A 27,966-nucleotide genomic window follows, 5' to 3' on the forward strand; every position below is an offset into this window, starting at 1 on the left:
ACATGAGGGTGGCAGAGTCCAGGGACTGGGAGAGATGAAGGCCTCTGGTACTAGGGCTCCTGAGGTTATGCTCAGGTGTTTCCCTTTCCCAGTGAACTTCATCTCTATCAGCCCCTGCTCCTGGTTGCAGTGGAAGAGCCTGGGCTTTCAGATCCTCAACCATGGCCTTACTAGACTCTATCAGTCTCTCCTGCATGGCTACCTGTTGCTGGAGCTTATCATTGTGCTGACAGAGAGCCTCATTCTCTCTCTGTGCCTCCTGATTGGTCCTGGAGTACTGGGCCAGTCTTTGCTGCAGGAGGGTTACCTCCTGAGTCCCATCCCTACTGGCCTGCTCCTTTCTTGCCAGAGCATCTTCCACTCTCCTGGTGTGCTCTAACAAGTTGTGATGCTCTTTTTGGAGGTCACCCAGCCCCTGGAGGGCCAGGTGATTTCCTTCAATTTTTTCTTTTAATTGGCAGACTTCCTGGCCTAAGGTATCCCTTTCCTGAGTAAGAGCCTGCATCTGTGCCGCCAGGTCGTCCCCCTGCCGTTGAAGGGCATCAGCTTTCTAGCGCTCTTCATCAAACTCTGCCTGGGTATCCAGGTCTTTCAAAATCATGTTATTGTTTTCCTCTTTCTCTCTGTCTAATTGGATGTGCAGGGTGGCTACCTGCTCTGTGCATGCCCTGTTGAAATCTATATGTTGCTCCAGCTTTTTCTGGCACTGCAGTAAGGAGTCCAAATTGTCTTGGTTCTCCTTCTGGAAAGCCAGAATTCTGCTATCCTGGTCAGCCTTTTCCTGTTGCAGGAAATCCATATCCTGCTTTATTTTAATGATGTACTGTCTACTATAATTTTCTGACTCCTGGCTCCTGTGCAGCCTCTGGTCAGATTGGGCCTTCTCTAATGCCATCAGTTGCCTATTTGCCAGATCTTGGCCTTCAGCACATTTGTCCTGTATGGCTCTCATATATAGATACACATATGCCGCTATCCTGGCAATCTTATTGTGTTCATCATTGGCTTTAGGAGCCATATATAGTTCACTCAGGGCCACATGTAAGGGACCCTGATCTCTCCACATATCTGACCCAGTTGTAGTGACCTGTTGTGTGATCGCCTGCAACCATACATTTTGGTCCTGTTCAGACCATTCACCTCTCACAAACAGTTTATGTAAGAGGTGCTCCCTAGCTATCTTCATATCTACCAAGGTCGTCATTCTGGAACTTGATTTCCTTCCTGATTTACAGAAGTTTGTATTTTATTTTTCAAAACAGACCGTTTCCTTAGAGCGTTCCTTTGAGGGGTGTTTTTACAGTGTAACACGGCGTGGTGATCCGACAGAATTTATATATTCTGTCAGTTAGCACACTGTATTAATCTGCACAAGTGATAGACCTAATCCAGAATCCCCGGCTACGAGCCCCCACTTTATTAAAGACTCCAATCAAGCAGTCCCACTAGATCAGTGCCTTGTCTGGGATTGCTCAAGGGAAGCCCTTATTTATATATTTTTATATCCAGTTTGTGTACTCTGGATGACAACCCTTATATAACACCCCTCTCTTAGAATCCCCCTGACCCCACTGAGCCAAAAAGTAAGTTTGTTTTGCAAATTTAAAAGGTTTATTTGAGAATTAAACAATATATATATAAATATCACACTTTTATAATAAATTAATAATTGATATCACACTTAGACATATGACAGTGAGTGATCAACAATGGATGATGTGATACTAGCACGCTGGTTTAATTACGTAGGAGTAGTATAGAGGATAAGGTAGCTGAGAATACTTTATATGGTACAAGGAAATGCAAGGGGGAAAAGAAGCAACACAGGAATAAACTTGATATGATTTCAGCAAAACATAATATAATCACTTTTCCCCTTTTGGCAATTCACCCCCCCTCTATGCATTGTAAGGAGGTGGAAGTAACACACACAGTCTTCAGGAATACAATCACAGTACAATCCGAATTCAGTTCCCCCCTAGCAAGCTTAGATCACAAGGATGATTTTAAACACAGGCAAAGTACTTTAAATGTGGTATGCAAAGAAGGGAAAAATATGCTACAATGATTTTAATTCCCTCTAGGAGGTTCAGGGTGAGTGAGAGATACTTTAAATCAGTTCAGGCCACTTTAGCAATGCTCTATGAATGATTATCAGGTTGCAAACGAATTTCAGCAAAGGAAAGCAAGACGCTGCTATTTTGACACGTGAAGACATTTGAGCCAAATCGCAAATTGTGGCACTTTTCCGAGTGCGTCGAGCGCGATTATGGAAAAACTATAAGGAGTAGCAGGTTTTAGGTTCTAAGGAAAGCTTAGAATCTTAGCTTTAAAATGACAGTTAAATTCCGTTCCTAGGACAAACGGTTCCGGAGATCCGGACGATTTTGTGAAGGTAGATTCTCAAAATGAAATTTTAAAGTTCAGAATGACAGATGACAGTTTTGCAGCTTTGAATCAAAAGAAGGAACACAATTTCTATGATGCAGTTCTCAATAGGTCAAAATAGTTTGGATTAGATTATTTTAACTAAGAGATTGGGTTTGGCACAGTCCTGGCTGAGTACTCACACTATAATTTTGAAAGGAATGGGCCTCCGTCCCCGATCTGGTCAGGTTTGGCTGGACTCCGATACTGGTTCCGCGCAGAGCGATCTGGGTCAGCTCTCAGCACTGCACAGCGATCTGGCCTGGGTCTGGTCTCTCTGGACAATTCTGCCTTCTGGGTCATCTACCGGTTCTGGCAAAAGTTCTTGTCTCTGGAGATTGATGTATTTGAAGTCTGGAGTCTCTGGATGTGAAGTCGTCTGTCAGCGTGCTCCGCAAGGAAATGGAAATTGAAAAGTCCCTACCCGGCTTCCAGTGGCTCTTTTTATGTGTTTTGAAAATGGGTGGGTCGGCTAATTCTGCATGCCCAACCCTCTCAAGATTTGATAGGTCCAAGGATTCTTTGGTCCCTGATTTGAGAAAGGATAATGTGTCAGAGTGATGTCAGCCATTTACGATCTATTGAAGAAACACCCCTTTGCTTTTACCTTAGAAATCATTTTTCATAACTACACATATTTCCCAGATACACAGTTGTTTGACATTACATGTACATATTACAGATTACTTATGGTCCATGCTTGTTCAACTCTGATCTTCCTAAGAGCTTGCATTAAAAAATGACAACTTATTTTCATTTTTAGTTGATTTACCAATATTGGACGTTTACCAAAAATGGCACACATGTACACCGCATTTCTTCCCATATTCCAGTAAATTTTCATTTTTCTAGCGTGAACCCCGTGTCTGCAATCTCCATAATTCATGGGGTTTTTCCTCAGAACATCGTACGGAATTGAGTTTAGACTCAATTGTAGGTACAATTTCCATTTTAAAGATCTCCAAATTGTACATTCCTGTCATCTGGTTACAATTAGTTATCAGTGTTTTTATAAAACATATATTTGCCTTCAATTCAATTCACTTCAGTCTTTGGGTCCGCCCCCAGAAACTTGGGAGTCAGGGATCACATGTCTCTTCTGCCAGGCAGAGCTCTGTTTACAGTCCACACTCAAATTAACATACCCCATTCAATTGCAAGAGTCCAATGTGTCGGCTGAGGTCAGCAGGCCTGGGGGCCACTCTGTATTTGGTTAGCATGTCCATGTGATCTCCTGGCTTCTTGTGTGGAGTTCTGAGGTGAGAAGGTTTCCTAGCCTCTTGGACTGTTAATTGAATCAGCCTGTCTTCTGTGAACCGCAGGTGTTCATGAATTTTGATTAACCAAAAGGCTTTGAAGTTTCCAGCTGGCTCAGGATCCTTTGTCAACTCCTGAAGTACAGTTCTACTGTCAGAGTTTAGACCGCTAGCGCGGGCTTGTGTCCAAAGCTGGTACTGCACCCATTTTTTTTTTTTTAGGAGTTGTCTTGAATTTGACAGGAGTATTTTGCTTGACAGCTCTAATCCTTGCTGCCATTGTTTTGATGGGCATCCTTACAGTAGAGTGGTGATGTGGAACCCCCCACAAGAAGGTTGAATCTTTAGAGTGGTCTTGTGCCCATGATTTTAGCAACTTGTTAACATCAATTAAAAACAGATTTTGAACAAATTGAAATGGACATTTTGAGCTTGCACTTCAGAGAAACAGCAGTGATTTCAAGGCGCTTTTGATCTAACAGGCACTGCTATTTTTCCTTTGGCACCACCTTTCAGCCCTGGCGCTTCCGGTCCATCACGCTTGCACTGGTGGGTGGCAGGTTAGGCGACCTCTTTGGTGTGCGCAAAACTGCACGGTTCTCCTGGTTCTGGGATAGAATGATGGGCGGCGACAGCTCATCGCCACATCTACCCAGTCTATTGATTTAGTTTTGTTCTGGGATAGAATGATGGGCGGCGACAGCTCATCCCCACATCTACCCAGTCTATTGATTCAGTTTTTGTTGTCGCCTAATAATTCAACATGGGTCAAAACCCTTGACAATTCATGCACCATGGCGGACGATGGGAGTGGGGAAAATTGTTTTAATGATGCCTATACAACAATTTGCCTGTATCAGGCAGGCAGAAAGCTTTCATTTCATAGGGACAGTGAAGGTTTAGGAGGACATAAATAATGCAGATTCCTATTAGTAATAGCCAGTTATGCAATACAATTTGGAAATGAAGAATTTATCAAACGCTATCAGAAATGGGGAATCATCATTTGTTGAGATAAATACCTATGTTATTTGAAAACACAGTGGCAGGTATTCCAGGCCTGAATGGGTAGCTTGTCCATACTGGGCGATGGAGGGCTGAACCACTACGAATTACGAATGACCAAAACCATCTGAGGCGAAGCACTGAGGTCTCTCTCAGCTACCATAAGCTTCCCCATCTTACATGGTCCATTGGGAATGCAAAAGGAGGGGACCTGCACCCCCCCTTCAGAGGGGCTGGGATGGCTTGATGGAGCTGCTCCTGCTCCAGCACATATTTTCAGAAACCAGGAACCTCTGGCTGGTTCCTATTCATACTGTGTGGTACTTGAAAGGCATTCAAGGCAGGTGGGATGGGCCTGACCAGTGCGTTGTGCATAATTGTGTGTGTGTGAGTGAGTGAGTGAGTGAGTGAGTGAGTGAGTGAGTGAGTGAGTGAGTGAGTGAGTGAGTGAGTGAGTGAGTGAGTGAGTGAGTGAGTGAGTGAGTGAGTGAGTGAATGTATCCGTGATGGGTGCATGGGTACATTATAGAAAGTATGTATGGTGTATGTGTGAGCATGTGAATGAGCGAGTGCATGCTGTACGGGTGCACAGGCGAGGGAGAGAGCTTATGCATGCTGTATTGGGATGCCTGTGAAAGAGCATGTGTCTACTATATGAATGTGTGTGCTTGCATTGCTCATGTTTGGGTTGGGTTGGGGGACTCTGTTTTCGGAGGGACGGGGTTCCAGCTTTGTGCAGCAGCTAGTCTGGATATGTTCTCCTACTGTGCCATGGCATTTTTTTTTATCAATGGTAAAGCAAACATAAATGTTATTAGATGGCTTGACTGCCCTACTTTGATGCAACACTTCTGTATGTATTTCCTTACTGTGGCATTGCATCTTTTGTATAGGTTCAATCTAAAACGATAAGTGTAAATAGGTGGCTATAATAGTGAACATTGGTTCAGTCAGGGTGTATTTTCTTACTGAGGCATGTCATGTTTTACTGGGCATCAAGGAAAAGCAAACATAATAAATGTTGTCTTGTGGCTAGACTGATCGACATTGGTGCAGCCAATCTGGTCGTGTTTTGTTAATGTTGCATGGCATATTTTACTGATTTTCAAGAGTAAAGCAAACATGCTGTACTCTGTCGATAGCAATCAGTTTGGGCTGGACTGCCCCATTTGGGGTGAGACCAAGCCTGATTTGCATATGGTTTTTCCCCTTCTGTAATGGCCTGGCAGGTGAAGAACACTGGTCTGGAGTATTACCCAGAGGAATGCCAGGGGTTAGGATTAATTCCAAATCTTTCAGCCATCACCTCTTTTGTTTTGCTTAAGTTACCCCGAGTGTGATGGGTGTGCCCAGATGTGGGTCCCGTGTCTGTTGGGCCTAGAGTCCTAAGCTACTCCTCAATGATGAGGCCCAACAAGGCCGAAACATGTTTGGGGATGCTTGTGGTCTCAAGCAGCAGGAATGTGACCAAGCAGTTCGGGTTGGAAAGCCCCTTTTGGGGTGGGGTCATACCTGATTTGCATATGGTCTTTCCCCTTCCGTAATGACTTTGCAGGTGAAGAACGATGGTCTGGTGAGTTGCCCAGAGCAATACCAGAGGTTACGATTAATACCAAACCTTCCAGCCATCACCTCTTGTTTTGCTTCTGTGGATAGATTGGCTACATTGGATATATTTTCTTACAGTGGCATAGATTTTTTACTGCCCATCAATGGTAACTCAAACATAAGTGTTATTACGTGGCTAGACTGGATATATTTTGTTATTACGACATACCAGTTTTCCTGGGCATTAAGAGTAAAGCAAAGGTACAGTGAGCAAAAAGCGTGTGCTGCAAACTCTCATCTCAGAACAGGTTATCATGCCATGTTCTTTCTGGAGAGGAGCGCCTGCTACCTTTTTTGAAATATTTGCAAGGAACTTGGGGTTGGTCACCCTGAGTTACCTGGGGGAAACCAGACGTGGACTCCCTGCTCACTGTGCTCAGAGAGGCACAGCTTGACCTCACTGATGAGGCCCAACAAGGCTGAAACACGTGTATGGGGTTACTGTTGGTACTCTTGTTCAGAGAGGAATTGCCATAGCATTTTGGTGCTGGACTGCCCATGTGTGCGGGACAAAGACTGATATGCAAATTGGTTTTCCCATCTCTGAAAGGTACAGTGAGCAAAAAGCGTGTGCTGCAAACTCTCATCTCAGAACAGGTTATCATGCCATGTTCTTTCTGGAGAGGAGCGCCTGCTACCTTTTTTGAAGTAAAGCAAAGATGATAAGCGTTATTTTGTGGCTTCATTGGTGCAACTGTTCTGGACATGCTTTCTTAATGTGAGATGGATTTCTTTACTGGCAAAGCCGACAGGTGTTTGTTTTTATGTGGGGATACTGGCATATATTGTGAGAGCAAGCATGGACATGCTTTCCTATAGTAAGATGGGAATACTGGCATATATTGGTGTGCTCTTGCTGCAGCAGCTGAACTTTCAGGAAAACGAACGTGCGTTCGCATTTGCAAAATCTTTACCTGCCCTGCACTGCGAGTCAGGAGACTCTTGCAGTTCTACGTCCGTTCCCCGGAGGGGGCGGAGACTGCCGCCGGTCACGTGCTCATCACGTGACTCTGAATCACCTCAAAGGCCAGACACAGTCTGCCGAGCTGTGTGCTCTTGCTGCAGCAGCTGAACTTTCAGGAAAACGAACGTGCGTTCGCATTTGCAAAATCTTTACCTGCCCTGCACTGCGAGTCAGGAGACTCTTGCAGTTCTACGTCCGTTCCCTGGAGGGGGCGGAGACTGCCGCCGGTCACGTGCTCATCACGTGACTCTGAATCACCTCAAAGGCCAGACATAGTCACCCTCGCGGCGTTAAGCCCGGTGGTGTCAAGGCCGCTTGCTGTGCTGTTTTGCTGCTGTTTGGCTCTGGGAGGCGGTAATCATCGAGTCGAGCTCATCGACATTCCTGTTTGGCCACTGGATCCACAAGTAAGTGTCTTATTGTGCTAATCCGCAACCTACTGAGATCAAAGGCACAGGAACATCTAGACATAATCAGTGCTTGATAGCACGAACACATTAATAACATCCGCACACACAACTCTAACTTCCTATAATTTACGTGCAGAGAAACTGCATTGTAGGTTGGGAGATTATAAGGATGACGACAAAACAAGGTCCACAGACAAGGACAAAAACCATACAACAGCGTCGACAAACAAATCCTTGGTCGCTAGCAAAGGCAGGAGCAGAAATCCAAAAAGCCATCACTCATATTGTCGGAGATATGGCTGTAGACCTCGAAACAGACTCTATGGTGACAGGCAATGACAACATAAGACACGGTGAGCAACCCCCCTTGCCCCTTCAAATAGACTCTGTTCCATCGGACGACGAGAGAAATATTGAAGCCTCCCCACCAAATGGCCATTTACAACAGAGCGAAACACATGAAAAAGACAGCGACACGAACCAGAAAAAAACGCTTGAAACAAATCCACACCTGGAGAGCGTCATTGACTTAATCTCATCAAAAGGTTTACCTAAGGAAAGCGGGAACGAACTTAAGGCTCCATTGTCCTTGTTCGATCTAGTGCCGATCCCGCATGACATCAGTGAGACTGACAAAGTTCAAAGTGTTGAATGCATAGAAGATTTTGTCACCCCCTTTGAAATCCCTAACGTGGACTTACTAGGAGCCTCACTCCCCGAGTCAATAATGGAGATCTCTCAAAACACACAAACAACGAACATAAAGCAAATAACTCAATCAACTGATACCCAATATCAAAACTCTAAGGAGCATAATAATCAAATGGAACCTGGGAAAAGTCCTAACCATGTCAATAGTAAACTAGTGTCAAATGCAAACATCATCCCCACACAAGAAAAAACTATTTTGAAAAGTGCCTTGATAAACGGATTTGAACAGGGATCCGTAATGCTGGACGAAGCAACAGTGGATGCTACTTCACAAATCGCTGTACGCCTAGGGAAAATTAACTCCCAAAGGCCGACCCCTGTGGGATCAAAAAACATAATAAACAAGGAACCTTCAAAATCAAACGGGACATCAAACAAAATTCATCAGTCCTTAACCATCAATGAAAATAGCGATAAACAAGGAAACAAAGCAAGTACACCAAGATGGCACGCAAGAACACCTGTGCTGGAAAAATCGAAACAACGACAACCTATGGAATTGAATATTCCCCTGACCCATATGAATGTAGACTCACCGAATTCACAAACAACGCCAAGGAGGGATTCTAGCGAGACAGCCACGAAATCAAGCCTTTCGGCAGCGGCTGCCATGCAAATACATAACAATGTACTAGCCGCATCATCTTTAGCTATGATCCCCTTCGTAAAATTATACGAATCTCTAAATGAAACCATTAAAGATCAAGGCGCAATGCTAACTAATCTAATGGAAAAGATAGAACAACTGTCCGGTTTCACAACTTTTATCCAGAGTCAAATGGAGAAAGAGGCAGACGTATCTGCAAATTGGCAGATGCGCCTTGGCGACCTAGCAGCAAGATATCACCGCGACAACGACAACTTGTCCATAGGACTGCTAGAAGCAGTAAAATGGATGAGACACGAACGACATCAGTCTACTTTAGCAACTCCACACGAAGTACAGGGAAAGCTCCAGGAAATAAGAGCCAAAAATGATAAGTTACAACAAAACGTACATGCACCTGATTGCGAGCAAACGACCCTAGAAGCATCACAGAACAGGACAAACACCCGGCAACTAAATAAACAAAAAGAACTGACGACAGAAACATCTCAAGATCACCCTCAGATCATTCTTGGTGAAGTTACTAAACAATCAGCCTTTAAAATCTTCAATGGTGTACATGAAGAAATAACAAAAGCTTCAAAAAATCAATCTAAAGAAATCACAACAAATGATGTTCCCAAGGTCCCACTTTTTTCCGCAACCAACCTTGACAGGAATAAGTGGAAAAGAACAGCAAATACAAAAAAATGTATAAGAAATATGCCATTACCAACCCGACCAGCAATATTCACACGAACGGAGAAGGCAAATCGAAAACCAACAACGCCAGAAAAGCAAGTCAACTCCAAAAACACCGAAAAGAGGAGCCCATGTAGAAAACGCATGCGGAGAGAAACTTCAGGAACAAGCACAGCACAAATCATCTCAACCTCGTCAACAGAGCTCTGCAATCTGTCAACATACTCGCATAACAGCGACGGAAATGATGACGCGGCTGTGTTTGAAAATGTATGGCAAGACGAGGCTCAACCAAAACAAAATTTTCCAATAAGTGTTCCAATTCGACGAACCAACGAAAATAATACAAAGCCTCAAATGATGGGAAAATCCAATTCAGAGAAAGAAGGAATTAGAGCACAAGCGGCAAACAAACTAAATCCAAAATTAACAATAAATCAAAGGAAACAAACTGTGCATTATATATCAAAAACACAACAGTATCAGAAAAAGAAAAATGGCAACCAAATCACAAAACTTCGACTTCAAAACATCCATACAGATGAACACGAGATGAATTTAAATCGGACAAATGTGCTGAAGCTATTCCAATGTATACCCTCCTTACGGACCATTCATACGGATGACATCAAAATAGTGGAATACGCTTCTGAAAACTCCACTGATCAGGTACTACTGCACATTACCTCAAATGCAGTGCGATCCACAATTCTACATGCCTTAGATGAACTTCTGGTATTTGGCTTTGACTTGACGGTAGAACCTCTAGAAAGCTCTAAACAGGAAAGAAGCCAATATGACGAGCAGGACACTCTCACAATGGAATCTAAAATCAATGCATTACGTCACTCACTGGCTAATACTCAAACTAAGCAAGGATTACAAAGACAACCAAATTAGCAATGATTGAAAAGACAAGAGGGACAAGGAAACCTCTTATCGTGGAACACACGTGGATTTACACACTTGTTTGAAGATTTCCCTGTTTCGTCCGAAAAAACAATATTCATTTGTTTGCAGGAAACTTGGTTATATAATAAACCATCAAAAGATGGTTTTAGCATATTCCTCAATCCTGCTGGGAAAAACAGAACTGGTCGCCCCTTTTCGGGACTTTTGACGATGATTCGAATCAACGAAAGATGGACACCAGTACAATCCCTAAACCCAAATCTCTTTGTTCAAGGAACATTAATAAAATACCTCCTACCAAACAAAGAGCAATGTGAATACATGCTAATAATTAATTGTTATTGGAATCCAGCCAAAATTACAACTGACAAATTCATAAATTCAGTGCTGGAGCTCATAGACAATGTTATTCTAAATTACAGGAAAGTATGGATCATCTGCTGTGGAGACTTGAACTGTGCATGGTTCAAATGGGACCAAAACTTAGAAACTAATCTAAGAATTCCAAAAAACCAACTATGCAAAAGAGCAAATGCCTGGCAAAATATGATGTCAAATCGAGATCTGTGTATGATTAATGGAAACATCAAAGGAGACATCCCGGCAAAATGCACTTGGAGAGGCATCTTCAAAGGTGCAGCCAAAACCCTAGACTACATCTGGACGTCAGCAGAGATGTATGGAAAACTAACTAACTTAGAAGTGATTACAACAAGAAAGAGTGATCACGAGATGATACGTCTAAATTGGCGGGTTTTTTGGAAAAAGAGCGAACCAACAACAACCCAGTTAACAGTAAACTCGACTGGTAACAGACTGAGAATAACTAGCCCGCAGATACGACAAGTCACTGAAATTTTCTGCAAAAACGAGGACCAAGGCACATGTGAATATGCTCCGTTATTACCAAACCTTGTAAAAAACCATTTAAGTACGACTGGTAAAACACATAAACATAATTTCAGTAAAGTGATTCAAGACGCTAAAAAAGCATTAAGAAGTGACGTGAGAAAACTGAAAAAAGATCACAAAACGGGTAATGTTCGAGCAAGAATAAAAGTTCGGCGCAATCAATATAGGAACTGGATTAGATCACAGAAAGCAATCATTGATCAAGATCGTGCGGAAAACATTATGAAACTTATGATAAAGAAAAATTCCAGAGACATATGGTCAATATTAAATGCAGGATCCCTGAAATTCCAACCAACAATTGTAAATGGTCTAGCAGGAAACATTTGGGTTGACCATTTTACAAAAGTATATAAAAGCTCCCATTGGGATCCACCAATAGAACTCAACACTAGAATGAACGATTGGGACTTAAAAATAGATGCACACGAGATTGCATATGCAATAACCAAACTAAAAAATTCCCGCGCGCCAGGTCCAGACCTGATCACAAACATAATGTTAAAACAAAACGTTGTGGAATGGTCAGTCTTTATGGAAATTCTCTTTGCTCGAATAGCTATAACTAAACAAATACCTGAATCTTGGTCAAAAGCCATAGTGGTGCCAATTCATAAAAAGGGCGACCGGGACGACCCAAACAATTATCGTCCAATCGCTCTTTTAGACACCATAGGCAAGGTTTGTGGATCTTTCTTGAGAAAGAAACTCGCGAAATGGGCAAATGAAGAGATGATTGTAGACCCAAGACAAACGGGATTTACTGCTGGCGTCGGAGTGGACGCAAATCTTTGCATTCTAAGCATATTAAAAATGGAAACCATCAAAGCAGGCCAACGGATGTTTCTAGCTTTTGTCGACATGAAACAGGCCTTCGACGGAATAAATCGCAGAAGGCTATGGCAGAAACTTAGTCTATGGGGATGCCCGGCTAACCTGCTTGAACCTATCATAGCACTCCACACTAACACATCAATACGTGTGCGATTAAGCAATAATGGAGAAATGTCAGAAACCATTAAAACTGAGAAGGGGGTAAAACAAGGGTGTCCTCTTGCATCAGAGCTATTTAAATTGTTTATAGCAGATCTACCAACTCACTTGAGAAACGTCAACGCATTTCCTCCAAAATTGAATAACACACCAATTTCCTGCATAACATATGCCGACGACATAGTACTATTAGATCGTACACAAGTCGGACTGCAACGACTGTTAAGCAAATTGTATGATTACCTGACAATGAATGATCTCGAAATAAACACGGCCAAAACCAAGATCTTAGAAATTGGCTCCAAAGGTAACAGAAAAGACCGAAATTTTTCATGGTCCATAAATGGTGAAAACATAGAAAGAGTAACCTCCATAAAATATCTAGGAATACGCTTCAATAATTCCATCAATGAAGGACCATGGATCGAAGATCTAAAAAACCGTATGAAAAAGCTGGCGCTGCAAGGAGCAAAACTAGAGAGAGAATACGGTAAATTCTCGTTGGCTCCTGTTATATTGTTCTATGCACAAAAAGTGATACCAACAATAACCTTCGGAGCTGAAGCTGGGTGGAACATCTCAGAAACAACATGGCATCTGCTGGAAAGCATATTTTGGCGCAGAGTGTTGAATCTACCCAAAAATGTCCCCGCTGCCGCAGTAAGGCACGAATTATCACTGAATTCATTACACTCGAAAGTTATATGGAAATCGCTTATAACATGGAGGAAAATGAATCTGAACCCCCCAATCCCAGCATACGAGATTTTCAAGACAGAATCTGGAACTCAAATAAATCTAACAACTAAATGGAACTCCAAACTAATGGGAATCCTAACCACAGCCGACATTAAAGAAACAGAACTGCTGAACACACCTCAAATTGCAAAAAAAAAATTTGAACGATGGTCCTGGATAATTAACAAAGAAATGCGAGATTCACTCAAATCAACGGCAAGTCTAGGGCCAATTGAAAACAAATTAAACACGCCAGCTCGATTCCTGACACGATGCCCTTCAAAGTATTATCGTATGCAGTTTCTAAGATTGAAACTAAACATATTAAGAACAAAAGAAACACTAAGGAGACAAAAAAACACAAAAATAAAAGACAGTTCCTGCAGATTCTGTAAAGATGGGCTTGAAACCATCAAACATCTTATAACAGAGTGCACAGGTACAATCCCTCAGCGTAAAACACACCTGGAAAAGTTCACTCCGTTAGAGAATGATATCGAAAGATGGTGGAAAAATCTATTATCAGGCGAAAACATACAGCTAGTCTGTTCAGTAATTAATTACATGGACATGCTGTTGCCAACTCAGGATTCCTGGAACACAGATCAGAAAGTCGGCAAACCATAACCAAAGGCAAAGCAGCAGTAACAAGGAATAAGGATGAAGTGTGGAAGAATGTAACAAAAGCCTTGTCATAAAATATGTATAAGGCTGTAGTTTTACAATAAAAAAAAAAAAAAAAAAAAAAAAAAAAATATATTGCCTCTGCAACCATGGACATGTATGTGAACAACCAGCATGAATATGTTGTTTATACTAGCATATGTTGTGAAAAAAGGTATCACGAAAATGTTTTGTAAAATGCTCCTGTGCACTGTTGGTAACTTGCATCCATAGGATGTGTTCATATATAACCCCACAACACCAATTGCAAACTGGCTGGCATTTTACACAATTTTTCACAGTAGGTGCACTGTGCAACTCAGCATTTTAATCCATTATTGTAAAAAAAATGTTCTCTGGGAAAACACCCCATAATCCCCCGTGCGTGTTTCATTCAGACTCCTCGTGACGCTCAATCACTCCTGAATACTCTTGGAAAATATGTATGCCTCTCCAATTAAATAATTCACCAACCGCCACTGGGGGCTACCTCCACCTCTTCTGCCGGTGTTCTCTGTTTAATACAATTAAGTTGTTTGGTAAACGATGTATCCCTGAAGAAAAACTCAATTACTGTATTTTCCGCCATGCCTTTCTTTAATGCGTTGACAACTGTCAGTTGTGTTACAGGGACAGCTAACAACCCCATTAACTGCTATTGATTGAAAATGACGCATGCTATTTGGTTGCTAAAAGTGCCGATTATATGCATTCAAATGCAAAAGAAGGTGCTTATACGTAAGAATACCACATTTTGTGTGTGAAAATTAACAGTTCTGAACACCAAACCATGTTTTCAAAGCATTAGGTTTTAATTAGTAACACTTATGCTAATGTGCAAATAAGACATCAAATCCATGTGCGAGGTTATGTTAAAAGCTGTTTGATTCATTTCACGGATGCCGTTTGACGGGGTTAGTGCTCATTGCCCGCGCTCCAATGAAACGGACGTTGCTTTACATCAGATTACAGAATCATATGCGTACTCTTCTCAAATGTGTGTTAGTTACCGGCTGCTGTCATTTGCAGGATTTCAGCAAAGCATCTTGCCACCCACTCGGCGCTGCAATCCGATTAACCACATTACAAGTTTGCCATGTTCTTTGTCTGTTTCCATTCTGCTAATTGTACTTTCCGTTTTGTTGGGGCTGTATTCGACTGTATTAGTTATTAGAACTGTTTGCAGAAACCATAACTGTGTTTAAATTGAATTCGGTTTCAATTGAATTCGATTTAAATGCGCCAATATTTAAAATAAATATGGGGAAGCATGTGCAAGAAGGAGAAGTTAGGCTCATACCACAGAGATGGATTGCTAATGAAAGATTAAATGCTCAACAATGGAGCTGCGTGGGAAAGGCCGTCCTGCTGCACCCCACGCTTAACAATATTATGTAATATTATTATCCTGTCACACATATTATGCGAACATTTACCTAAAAAAAAAAAAAGACATGTTGGAAAATGTTATTGGAGCTCCAGTCCTGGCCTGTTAAACAAAACTCCACAACGTTATGGATGGAAAACTGTGAACGAATCATAACTACTAGCAATTACTTTGGATAACTCTGTATTCTAGCATACCCATAAGGATCAATGCATCATAATTTGCTATTTCTTGTCCATTCTAGATGAGAACTCGAGAAACCCAAGAGATGTGTCAGTCTTATTTGACAATATTGGTATGGCGTAGCATGGGATTGTACTCATAGTTAGACAATGAACAGCATCTTGGAATGCCTTTAATAGTGACTTAGTAACACTAGAAAGTGATGAGTGGAAAGTTTAATAAAAAGAACTGGTGATTTCCGAGGGCAGCCTTTTGTTACATTGTATTTTAATCAGTATTGTATTAGAGCAATTAGACTCATATATACATCAGTATTGGTCTGAACCAAAAAAAGGGACAGTCAATCGCAAATTGTTTGGTTAGTTCCCTCCTGCATGTGACCACAAGCAATCCCAGTGATTTCTCAGTGTCAATAGGTACAATCGGATGCGCCTTGTATCACTAGGAATAGCCTATGAATCACTTGTAGGACAAGGTATGCCAATCAGAGCAATTTTGCAACACTGACATTTGATGGGTGGGAAACTTGTATCGGATCCACTGGCAATTGCTCTGGACACGTGTATTCATTCCATCGTTCTAAAGAGCATGGGCACAACTCCAGAGGATTAATTTGATGAACAACTGGTAATGGCTCTGGGAAACTTTTCAGTCCATTGCTCTATAACCTCTTCTGCCCTTACAACAATTAACATACATATGCACATCAGTATTGCCCCAACCCCAAGGCTACCACAAGCAACTCCAGAGACATTTCAGTTTTAAGGGGTACAATGGGAATTCCAGTTGATGCTGCGACACTGTTGAATGGTGAAATTGAGGGAGACATCCCAGCAGCGGATACGTGGCAGCGAGGAGACACATCAAAAACCCTTGATTATATTTGGGCCTCCGAAAATCTTCACTCGCATATCACAACTCTAGTGATAAAGAAGAGTGAAAACAGTGACCATGATCCGCTAATACTGTCATGGGAGGATCCGCACAAAAAGCAGTTGCAAAGATATATTATTCCACTAGAAATAAATAATGCACAAAATCGAATTCGAATTAACAGCAAGCAAATTGACAAACTAACAATGGGATATACCCAAATGTAAAAAGTACAGAAGCAAGTGGAATGTATATCGTTATTAAAAAAGTTTTCCCACACAAACAATCCAAAAACAGGATGCATCTCAAATATACATCAATTCAGCCCTGCCTTAGATGAGGCAAAGAAACAGCTGTAAAAAGATCTTAAGCAGATAAGAAAAAAAGGTGGATCAAAAAAAGAGTCGCTTATGAAGAAAAGACGACAACGCTATCGTAATTGGCTAAAGTCATTTAATCACATACAATTTCAAGAACAAGTCGAACTGATCCTCCGTCTATTGATACAAAAAGATAGCCGTAACATCTGGCAAATTATAAATACTGGAAAATTGAAGAAGTCTGATATATTAGCCAATGGAGTAAATGCAACTAGTTGGGTAAATCACTTTACAACAGTATTTAATGATCAGGAAAGTGAGAAGTTAAATGATCCAAGGGTTGAAGCAGAAACATGGAACGTCATCGAAACCGTAGAAGATATTGAATTAGCAATTCAAAAATTGTCAACCTCGCGAGCACCCGGACCAGATGGCATTTAAAATTTAATGCTCAAAGCACATAAAGAAAATTGGGCGAAATGTATTAAAATACTAATTGAGCTTATTGCAACGACAAAACAGATACCCACATCTTGGACTAGCGCGGTGGTAGTTCGACTTTACCCGCTGCATTGCGGGTAAAGTCTTTGCCACATTCCTTCAAAAGAAAATTACCCAATGGGCGGAAAAACTGATTAATATCAGACCACAGACAAACAGGCTTCACCAAAGGTGTTGGAGTAGAATTGAATCTAGTGATATTGAATATAGCCAAACTGAACGCGCTAAAACAAAAAAAGAGGCTCTTTTTGGCATTCGTCGATTTAAAACAAGCTTTCGACAGTATCAACCGCCAACTCCTCTGGAACAAACTGAAAAATTGGGGATGTCCAAATCAACTACTGGCTCCACTAATGGCTCTTTATGCAAATACTAGCATTTGTGCATGTTTAAATAGAGAAGGGCATCTAACAGATGAAATATCAACTTCAAAGGGCGTGAAACAAGACTGTCCCCTAGCTATTATTTAAACTGTTCATTGCCGATCTCCCAGCTGTACCAAGACAAACAAGATGTTTTCCACCAAAAGTAAATGGAAATTAGATAAGCCATATAGTATATGCTGATGACATAGTACTACTAGATAGTACGGAAATAGGACTCCAAAGACTGTTATCGTCCTTGCAAGCTTATCTAACAGCAAATCACATGACAATAAATGTAAAGAAGTCGCAAGTCATTGCACTGGGACCAAAAACAAACAACAAGGCTAAAACATTCACGTGGAAAATAAATAATGAAGCGTTGTGCAAGGCAGATACAATTAGATATCTGGGAATTGTGTTCAATATCTCGATAAGGGAGTGGAGCTGGACAAACAAAGTGACTTCGAGAATGAAAATCTTAGCCCTACAAGGAACAAAATTACACGCGACCTATGGGAAATTTTCATTATTACCATTAATCACTTTCTATGCCCAAAAAGTGGTCCCAATATTATGTTTTGGAAGCGAAACAAGTTGGAATATTAATGCGAGCTTTTGGTCTCAAGTGGAAGGCAAATTCTGGCGCAAAGTTCTCAAACTTCCACAATGTACCCCAATGGTAAAAATCTGCAATGAGCTTGGACTAAACTCCTAGTATTCAGTAGTTTTATGGAAGTCAATATGTTTGCTCCGTAAAATGAGGTTAACACCGGGAGCAAAACAATATTTGATTTTAAATAACAAGAGTCAAGATCCGTCTGCAGAATTGCTAAACAAATGGGAAGAGAAATTGTTGGCCATTTTAGATGCGGCAGACATAAAAATGGAAATGGTAATGAATACTCCGCAATTGGCAAAAATCAAGTTCAACCAATGGAACTGGATCATAAATAACAACATGAAAGATGTATTACCGATGAATATTGATCCAGGTATGTCTTCAACTAAAGTAGGAGACCCACCGGAGTATTTTACCAGATTTCCATCACAATACCACAGAAACCAATTCTTAAGACTGCGGCTTAATCTTTACCACACTCGTGAGATCCTGATGAAAAGGAACGATCCAGCGACAACAAGTGCCATCTGTCACTATTGTCTGATAGAGATCGAATCATTAAAACATCTGATAATTGAATGCCCAAATATTGCCAACCAGCGTTCACTACATCTGTTGCGCTTTGCGCCAAAGAATGGAAACATGGCTGAATGGGTGGAGTTATGCTATATCAGGGATTAACACCAACTTGACATGCTCGCTCATCAATTCTGTTGATATGATACTTCCATGGCAACGAAAGCTGAGCGAGAACAAGACGTGAAGCGCTAAATTTAAGTAGGGGGAGCTGAAGAAGAGAATCGAGTAAGAAATTTGGGGAAAAAAAATGAGTTGAGTGGGACTATGACGACTAGAAGAAATAAACTATGGTGGAAAGCCAAAAAGGAGCAATCTGAGGGACACGCTCTTGTTTTGTTGTTTTTCTTGTCCATCATTAATGTACCTTTTTTTTTGCTCCCCCATTAGGAATTTGAAATGTAATGATGAAACTGTGACAAAAAAAAGTTTGTTTATTTTTTCAAACTAAAGTCAATAAACATTTTTTTTAAAAAAAGGGTACAATCAGCGAGGCGCATCATGTGTTCATAGAAACAACTTGGCACTGAATTCTGGTTCTAGGCATGCTATGTATAACAATTGTGCAGCATTACAATGTAATGGATGGAAAACCTTTATCACAGCCTGCCATGTTGGCAGGTATCCATTTCAACCTTCTTTAGCCTGCAGTGTTATTAGAGAAAGGGACACATCATATCAAATCAGCATTGAGCAGGTCACAGAGGATTTATCTGCATAGACAATTCACCATTGCCAAGTCCTGGCATCCCTTTGTGACACCCTTGCCCACTGTCAATCCAGCCTTTGCCTCCTTCCTCCCTCTGCCATCTCTCTCTACAACACCTTTTTACACTTTCCTTCCCACATCTTCTAATGCATTGAAAACTGTCATTATCACTGACAACTATTCTTCAACCCCTACTGACCTATTTGCCACATAAACAATCAAGGAGCTTGTACAGTAATCACCTCCTCCACTTATGCTTTCCCATGGGAGCTTCCCAGCCTGCTACTGAGTAGCACATGTCTTACCCATTGTGGTCAAGCCTTCGGGTGACCCCAATAATCCTGCTAATTCATGCCTGTATCTCTCCTCACCCATGATTATAACATCCTTAAACGTTTCACCTTTAACAGGATCTACTCCTTTTTGGCGGGCCCTCTCCCTGACCATCTGCAATCAGGATTTTGAAGCAGAAACATTTCAGAATCTGCCCCAATGCTCCGATCGCTGATTAACACTGAATACTATCCAATGTCCTAAGCCACCTGGACCTCTCAAGTGCCTTTCATGCAGTGAGCCATTCCTCAAATCGCCATGGCACTGCTGTGGGCAGTGTGGATTCCTTCCATTTGCACCACTCCTGTGTTATCTTAAAGAACATGGACACCTCCGAGACAACCACCATCCCAATGTGCTTCCCCAATGTGCATCTACACTTAGCCCCCTAATGCTCAACCTGTAAAGGTCCTCTCGCAATCAACTGATTGCCTCCATTCGGTTTTCCTACTACCTCCATATAGATGGCGTGCAAATCCTATTCAGCTTCTCTGCTTTTACTTCTCACGTGCGTGTGTTTATATCTGCGTGTCTCTATGCAATCCATAACTGGAAGTAACATTGTTGTCTTAAGCTTAATATCTCCGAAATAAAATGGCTGCCCTCTACTTCCTTTGCATAATTCGTTCACACCTGATTGACCATTTCTTTTCTGTAAGGCACCAACCTTTGTGGTTCCGTTTGATATTGACCTTAACCATCACCACATTATTGCTTCAATCTCTTCCTTTGCTTCCTAGATTAACCTGTTTGATATTATGAAAATGTAACCCCCCCCTCCTCGCTTATAAAGCTACGGAACCCCAATACTCACCTCGCTACTTAGATGCCCTGGCTAATGTGCCAGCCTGCTCATTTGACACCTATTCCAGTCCTTTCTCAGCTTGACAAACATCACCTTCACCACCCATACTTGCTACAATCATTCCTGCATTTCTCCCACCTTGAAACATTGCATCCATGCTGATTTAAATTCCTATTGTTTGTGTTCAAATCCCCGCTTTGAAATGCATCGTCTACCTAGCACCATTTTCTGCTACTCGCCTCGTTTCATCCTCCTCTCTAGTATGCTTCACTTTATTCCTAGCCCCTAACAACCCGTGCCTCCTCTCACAACTGCTTCTTTTCCTGCCTTGATCCACCCCACTAGAACATGTTTCCTAGCCAGGTTAAAACGTCCCTAGTCTTCATTCACATAAAACTGCACTAAACCTCCACCAGCTTAATGAAGAAGCAACCACTATTTACTCCCAACTTGCTCCCCTCCATACATTTCCATCTCCTTATCCCATGGTACATGGCATTCCTTATATGAACTTTATCATAGGGCCACTGCATGTTTCCCGTCTGTCTTGTCCGTGGTTTCTATACCATATGACTTCCATGGCACCAAGTAAACATTTAAAGGCCACAATAGACCATCCAGCACTCCTTGTGCTGACCCTCATTTTCCACAGTAGTTTCCTATGCTACCACTCCTACTACCCATCACGTTTTTGTTCATAGCTTGTCTCACAAGACCTCCAGCCAACTACTGCATATGCCGTGTTTCAGTGTTCTCTGCCTGCACGTCCTGACTTTCTCTGTTAAAGGGTATGACAGGGCTTGGATTGAGTGAGCTGGCAATGTGACTGGCACTGGGCTCAGGCATGATCAAAATGCTCGCTAAACTATCTAACCCCCTTTCGTAAATCATCATCATTACCTCACAATTTTCACTGTGCTGTCATTCCTGTCACTTAAAGGATAGTTCCGGGACTTTTTTTTAATTGTCCCTACGGTTCGGCCATGTGTTTTTAAGCATAAATCGGTAGATCGTAGAAAACTTTCCTATGGACCTTAGCCGACTTTTCGTCCATTAACGCACTCGAAATCAGCCGCCATTTTCTGATAATCCTATCATTTCCCCCCATCGCCCTGGCTCACCTGCTTTTGCGGCACTAAATCAAATCCCCCGCCCCTGAGCCTGACATCAGCAGACGCGTACCGCCCGTTTCCCAATGCCAAAGCACGTTTCGTGTCAACAATCGCTGCGCCTCAGCTAATGAAGTGTCGCCATGGAAATGGCAGGACTCCTCTTTCCTCTATAAGTATAAACACACCGTTTCACAACACACAGCAGCAGATTTTCGATTCCATTACTCTCTCTGTGTTACTTTGAGTATTCTGTGACTCGTTTCTGTGCTCTGGTCAGCTACCTTCGCCGCTTCTAGGCCTTGTGAACACCTGTACCATCTCTGTAAATTATTTTACTTTCTTTACCACACAATGGCTACAATAATGCCGTATATGTACGAGCCCGAGTACACCGAGCAAGAACAACTGTAAAGGCAAGCATGCGAAAACGATGGGGATTCGGACGGCAGTTGGGAGGACCAGTCAACGGATGAAGAGCCTGCACCATGTCGCATGGACGGCGTCTCCACCTGGTGCACGTGCAATCGGTGCAAGCTAATGCCAACTGAGGAGGAGAACTGCTGCTGCCGTGAAAATTCCCAGTGCTTGGCCTACATTTCGGAAGGCGAGCCAAGTCCGCAATGCATCACCGAGCTGCCAGAGTTCAGGGAAGCCTGCCTCTCACGGACCGTGTTGAGGATGATGATGGTGCTTATGCACGAACTTCGCGGCACTGTTCGTCCGCGTAATCCGAGTAACGAATAAGTATACTCTGGTTGTGATGTCAGTGATGCCACTACTATTTCATGGTCGTCTCCCACATATAAAATTACATCTACATATCATTCGAATGCATGTAAATTGGTTCCATATTGTGCATTTTCTAGATAGAATTTTTTTCAAAGCAGAATGACATTTTTTACCTGAATCGACAGTGATAAGAAAGTTTTGTCATTTTAATACAGTTTGCATCTTTCATTTTAACAGATGGTACAGGCTGGTGGCCTATCGTTGCTTCACTTGGTGGCTTCACGGGAGGCTCGGACACCGCGTTCGGAGAGTAATACCTGCCTGTGCGGTACTTGCCATTAGACAACATTTCCCCAGCGACAGTGGACAATACCGCGGATTTTCCCTGGATGTGCTGCAACCGGAACTTTACAATGTGTAATGTTTATTATTTATGTTCAATTGAAATTAAGATCTAAAATAAAACCCAACATATATTTTAACAATGGTTGTTTTGATTTTTTAAATGAATCTAGTGTGTCTCCATTGAATAGTCTTCCTGTGCCTTGTCTTGTCACACCACATGTCTCCGGCCAGCATCCTCCCTCACGCTGGCCGCCCATCTTCAATCCACATAACCGTTGAACCCATATGCAGCAGACATACATATGTTATTTTGCGGGTTGGCATCAAGCCTCCCGGCCTTGCCTCCTCCCCCAAAAATACTTACCACACCACTTTGTTCAAGGGTTGGCAATAAAAGGAAGGCCGTTGGATTTTATTGATACAAAACATGGTTATAGGTAAATAATCCATATGGTTGATCGTAATAAATCATCCTTTTGGGCACCGGGTACAGAGATGACCCCCTCTGGCCCGTGCCGCCTTGCCACCACAGGCCAGCCTGCTGCTGACTAACTGCCTAGGCATCCAGGGTCTCCAGGGTGAACTGCACCCATATATTCTCCTGGCAGGGTGAGGTATTTATAAACTCACACCCCTGCCTTCCATGTACTAGATCCTGCAGCCTGCCTCTTACATGCAGTTAGATGGCCTCTCCTTGGTGAGGCCCTGCGGCAAACGAGTCTTGTCTGCACGACCACCGCCCCAATCCACCCCCCCCGCCCTATCAAAGGCAGTTCGCACCTGGGTACTTGTGCTGGCAAGTGGAGCTGTCAGGGAGTGATAAAGGCCAAGAGGTGCCAAAGACCATGTACACTTCAAAGTGGTCTATAGAGCATGGGTTGTTGTTCCCATGTCTACCTCCAGACCCCGTGTCTCCTGCCAAGCATCCCCCCCCACGCTGGACGGCCCCCTGCAATCCACATAAGTGTGTCTCCATTCACGAGTCTTCCTGTGTCTTGTCTGCACGACCACCGCCCCAATCCACCCCCCCGCCCTATCAAAGGCAGTTCGCACCGGGGTACTTGTGCTGGCAAGTGGAGCTGTCAGGGAGCGATAAAGGCCAAGAGGTGCCAAAGACCATGTACACTTCAAAGTGGTCTATAGAGCATGGGTTGTTGTTCCCATGTCTACCTCCAGACCCCGTGTCTCCTGCCAAGCATCCCCCCTCACGCTGGACGGCCCCCTGCAAACCGCATAATGCCACGACATATACACGTCATTCATTCACAAACACACCCCTGTTTCGAATTCTTTATAAACCACTTCATATTCTAATGAGAACTTCTTTGCGCTTTGCTAGTCAACCCGCGAAGGTGCTGGTTATCTGCTCTTCGTCTCTGTGAACTTCCGTGACCACTTCGAGGAAACTCGTCAGTTTGCAACCTGTGAACTGCTCCCTGTTCTACGACAAGAAACTACTCTGATCCCTGCATCTAACTGTTTGTTCGTCAAGGTAAGGCCATGTACCATAATCATTTTGCGTCCAATTTCTTTTCATTCAAGACAGTACATGCAAGGAACTAGTCACATGTTCTGAGTTTAGTCAAATTATCTTTCTATTTTTTTAAAGTTATTCAAATACTTATCCGAATGTGAATAACGTGTATAGTTCCAAGAACCAAAACGAACCTTGCATTGAACCTTTTATGTGTCATTTAATTTTTTAACACATTGGTATTCATAGAGAATTGTTGATCTTTACTTTTCAGAACTTTCCACAATGCCTGCCTGTTCCATTGGCGGTTGCCCTTCGTAGACCCATAATAAATCTGAAGGTACTATAATGCATGTTTTCCCTAAGACAATAGATCAGATAAGAGAATGGGTCCGATATTGCGGATATCCACCGTCTGAGCTTGAAAGTAGAGTCCTAGAAGTCTTTGTGGACAAGAGGGGTGATCGATACCGCATCTGCAGCAGGCACTTTAGCTCAGACATGTACTCCACATCATTGCTAATAAAGAAGAACACACCGCGAGCGAGGCGAAAATTGCTCTCAACCGCTATTCCCACTCTATTCGTCCACATCCCTCCACTGGTGAGTCAAGTTTACGTATTTATCTCTCGGCCTTGCGGTAGTGTGTAGCATTAGCTAACAATAATTTCCCCATTTATGTATCCACTCAATATGAAGGCGGAAGATTCTCCATCCGTGTCGTTATTGCAGTCATCAGCCACTTCAAGCGCCTATCAGGTAATCTTACTTAGCTATTCTGCCACTGACTTGTTTTAGGCATGTAAATCAATAGTTTTAATTTATCGTGTGATTATTTTACCTAATGGTACACCCTTGTACTCGTCCTCTAGTCTTTGTTTTCAGTTATAATTATTGTTATCCAAAATAATGCAAGTACTGTCTTTCAGGGAGATGCTGAGGAGTCCAACGTATTGACGACAACCGTTGATGTCACTCATATGCTCGAGGTACGTTTCCGGACAGTTCCATCGATGGAGATCATCAGATCTTGCATTCTTGTAGCGTGATTGTTACACACAATGTTTCTTTCGTTTTTAGCCATTGATATGTCCTTCTGTCGTCGCCCTCCTATGTGTCTTTTTTTTTCAATATTGTGTTCATTACTAATGAAAGTTCTATGTTTCAGGGAGTCGATGGAGCATTAGTCCAAGAAGAAGGGGGAGCATGCAGTTACGGGTCGGCGCAACAGCTTGCAGAAGTGTGCACCGCAGTTACATCGTCCCTTGATGTTCTTATGCATTTCGAGGTATGGATACTGACAGTTCGATCAAGCGAAATCATATGACGTGATTACATCCGCTATACTTCCTTCTTTATTAACGCAAGTACTATGTTTCAGGGAGATGACGGAGCTTCTTCTACAAGAACATCACCCCTAGTAGTTGATGCAGATATCTGGGTGGTGACACTTCCAACGATCGAGCAAATCGAATCACATTTAGATATCCATTATTTATTTTGGACAACTGATCATTTGGGCAGGTCTATTTAGATGAGCCGTTGACGCCTGCACAAAGTGTATGTTCTTTTTAACAAAATAGAAAACCATACTAATGCATTTACTGTGTTTCAGGGAGTTACTGAAGCATCATCTTCAATAATATCATCAATGGAAGTCTATGAGGAGCCCGAGGTATGGATCTTGACAGTTCCATCAAACTAGATCAACAATGAGTGAATAATTGTCGTTTGAATGTTCTACACAAAGTGTTAATTCGTGTTTTGCTATTGAGATGTACGTGGGTATTGGTCCCCAAGTACATTTTGTGTTTTCAATATTATTAAACATACTAATGAAAGTTCTATGTTTCAGGGAGTCGATGGAGCGTCAGTGCGTGATGGATGTGCTTATCATGAAAATATAGTCGTTGCAGCGCAAGAGGAAGTGGAGACATGCACACACGAGTCGGAGCAACAGCGTCCCGATGTTGAAGTTCGAGGCAAGAAAGTTTCAAAGAAAAGAAAGCAAAAGAAGGTTAGTGTCCTGGTCACTATATTATGTTGTTTTTCACTGTTAATAGTTCAATACTGTAAGTTGTGTTTAAACTGAACATCCCTTTTCCAATCTGTCCTCTAGTTGCGAGTGGGTGTACGAACTAGATCTACACAGACAGTGAAGCGAACGAGAGATGTTGCTTGTCAAACCTTTTGGCAGGGACTTGAGACTGGAGATGCATCGTGCCAATGGGAAGAATATGAAGTGATTGACAACGGAGCTATACCACATCCAGCCATTGATAGTGAATGTCCTCCTGGTAGTTCGGATGCAGTCGGAGATCAATTCACAGAATCCACACCCGCAAAAACTAAGACCGCGAGAAAGTTGAAGAAATTGTTTTATTCACCCATCGCCGGAGAAGGAACAGATGTTGCAATGGAAGAGAATGAAGTGGACGACAATGAAACACCATCAATATCACTGAACATAGCGGAAGACGATATCAGAGATTCTACCTTTCATGTGAGTGACATGTCCTCAACGTTACAGGCCGAACCAGCTGGGATGCAGAGTGACAGTATAAGGAAAGAGGCCAAATTCATTGTATTCGATAGTTGTTTGATTGATATTATTATTCGGATGAAATGTGGGCATTCAGTTGGTGGGGAAGTATGTGGGGAGCCATTGATTAATGTGACTCGTGCAATTCGAGGCACTAACCTTAAAATACATGCCACCTGTACAAAATATCATCCTTTCTCATGGTTTGCACAACCCATGCTGGGGCAACTGCCAGCAGGCAATCTACTTTGTGCAGAGTCTTTCTTTCAGTTTGTGGGAATCCATTTCATTGCGAAAACTCAGTTCTACAAATACCAAACCGATTATCTATTTCCAGCCATTAGCGAAGCTTGGAGAATGGAAAAAATGTCTATTGATAGTACATTCGCGGGCAAACGGTTCAGGCTAGCCGGTGATGGACAGTGCGACAGCCCAGGATTTTCAGCCAAGTACTGCACCTACCACTTTCAGGACATGGAAAGTAAGGAAATTGTGAGTTCGGTGGTCGTGCAGGTGTCACAAAGTACATCCTCAGTGGCCATGGAGAAAGTTGGCTTTGTAGCATCATTGCAAGAACTACAATCGCGGGGAATGGTGATCGACCTGATAGCCACGGACAGACATGTTTCAATTGCCAAGACAATGAGAGAAGAGTACAAAAATATAAATCACCAATTTGACGTTTGGCATCTTGCAAAAACAATCAATAAAAAAATGTTGGCTGCAGGTAAAAAAAAAGATATGCAAGGTATTTCACAGTGGTCCAAGTCAATCAGCAACCATCTTTGGTGGAGCTCAAAAACATGTGGAGGGTCGTTGGAAATTCTACTGGAAAAATGGCGGTCAGTAATGTTACACTGTAGCAACGTTCACCGCTGGACCACAAACCAACATTTCCACAATTGTGAACATGGCCATTTGTCCACAGAGGAGGCACGGAATAAGAAGTGGTTGATTCCTTCATCACCCACTCACAAAGCCATTGAAAAGATTGTATTTGATAAAACTATAACAAGAGATTTGAGGGGACTCACGGAATTCTGCCACACAGGAGATTTGGAGGTGTTCCACAATATGTGCCTAAAGTACAGGGCAAAACGATTGCATTTTGGCATGGAGGGCATGATAAATCGGACTCTTCTAGCGGTCTTGGCACATAACCATAATGTTGGCCGTCAACAAAGTAGGACGACCGGAACTTTAGGG

The sequence above is a fragment of the Ambystoma mexicanum genome, chromosome 8, assembly GCF_040938575.1.
Source record: "Ambystoma mexicanum isolate Mex_15411 chromosome 8, UKY_AmexF1_1, whole genome shotgun sequence".
NCBI lineage: Eukaryota > Metazoa > Chordata > Amphibia > Caudata > Ambystomatidae > Ambystoma > Ambystoma mexicanum.